Here is a 1626-nt window from a genome sequence, read left to right as displayed (position 1 = left end):
TCCTGGATTCCCTGTATTTTCAGTGCTTTTCACTTCTCATCAGTGTATGTTCCCTGATGTCGTCGATGGTATCTGTCAATTTGTTAGTCAACTTCAGATTGGTGTCTGGAATGAGGTAGATAGATGCTGGGTCTGGTCAGACAATTGTTCCGCAGTGATGTCTTTTCAATGTTCATAAACATTTCAACATTCCGGTCCATTCAGGATGAGTTCTGTAGGTCAACCCTCTGCCATCCCTGTTTATTTTTATACTTGTAAGCAGCCCCAAGATGTGGCTTAAGTTTCCCCCCAGCTTTGAAATCCATGAAGCATTTTGCAGGGAGCTTGGTGAAGGCAGGCTTCGTGGCATGCTTCCCGAAGGCACCTCCCTGGAACTGGAGAAGCTGCCCAGCCAGGGTTTGGTTGGTAGGCGCATCGGCTTGAACATAGTGCTTCCTCAGCCACACCCGCACCTTGTCCAGATGGGACCCTGTCTCAGGGCTCTCCCCAAAGTTGCTGACCAGACTCCATCCTCCCATTGATAAATGGCCAGGCTCGCAGCTGCTGCTGTGCCACTCCCACCTGTGCTGTCTGCCACTGTGGCCATGGTAGCAGACCTTTCTGCCCACTGCCTGGCTCACCTAGGTCTTCGTAGTGCTTTTCTTTCGTACCCAAGCCCAGGTGTGATGCTGCCACCACCGCCTCCCACCCAACCTGCCTTTTCTGCTTATGTTTTAAGGAGCCCCAATCGCTTCAGCAAATAGTTGCTAACCCACAGATTGGTAGGTCGAACCCACCAGTTGCCCTGTGGGAAAAAGGTGAGGAGGTCTGCTTTCATAAAGATGGACAGTTTGGGGAACTCTCTGGAATGGTGTTCCTCTGTTCTATAGGGTGGATATGAATTGGAATCAACAGGGATGACAATGTTATTATTATTTTTAATATAAATATGAGTTATAGTTATAATTATTTTTATTTATATTTGATGTGTCCTACCTTAGAGAATAATCGACTTTGTTTTTAAACATTTCATGACTAAGATCTGTAAAAGCATGATTTTTGAATGAGAAAGATACCAGAGTTTTACCTGTAATGAGAATCCAGGAACCATAAGATTCCTGTTTTGATTTTTATAATAGAAGTTTTATTAGGATATGATAAACATATGGTAACACCCTCCCCCATGTTTACTTCTTTGGTTTTTAGCATTTTATGATTTCACAGAATTCTACAATCATAATTACCACATGATTTTCGAACATTTGATCATTCCCAAAGAAACTCTTTTGCCAGTTAGCAGTCACTTCCTCTTTCTCCCTTCCCCAACAACTCCCAAGACAAACAAACAAACAAACAAACTCACTGCCATCAAGTCAATGCTGACTCTTGGCCACCCAGTAGGACAGGGTGGAGCTGCCCTGTGGGTGTCCGGACTGGAACTCTTATGGGAGTAGGTGAGTAGAAAGTGATAACCCTAGGCAACCACTAGTCTGCTTTCCCTACACATGGATTTACTTATTCCAGACATATCAAATAAATAGGATCTTAGAATATGTGACATCTTGAGACTTGCATCTTTCATTTAACATAGTGTTTTTAGGGTTCATGCATGTTATAATCTGTATCAACACATCATTCCTTTATTGC

General features: G+C 43.4%; 1 protein-coding gene and 1 pseudogene across 1 annotated transcript in view; one reads left to right on the top strand and one right to left on the bottom strand.

Moving 5' to 3' along the window:
* Positions 1-586, bottom strand: part of LOC105979244 — a 3921-nt pseudogene extending 3335 nt beyond the window's left edge.
* Positions 1-1626, top strand: part of CPQ (carboxypeptidase Q) — a 428656-nt gene that overhangs the window by 130218 nt on the left and 296812 nt on the right. The window lies entirely within an intron of this gene.

Source organism: Echinops telfairi, unplaced genomic scaffold (genome assembly GCF_000313985.2).
Source record: "Echinops telfairi isolate 266 unplaced genomic scaffold, ASM31398v2 ScPeMD7_1;HRSCAF=3_0, whole genome shotgun sequence".
In the NCBI taxonomy this organism is placed as follows: domain Eukaryota; kingdom Metazoa; phylum Chordata; class Mammalia; order Afrosoricida; family Tenrecidae; genus Echinops; species Echinops telfairi.
The sequence above is the reverse complement of the archived record's forward strand: the minus strand, read 5'-3'. Positions and strand labels throughout refer to the sequence as shown.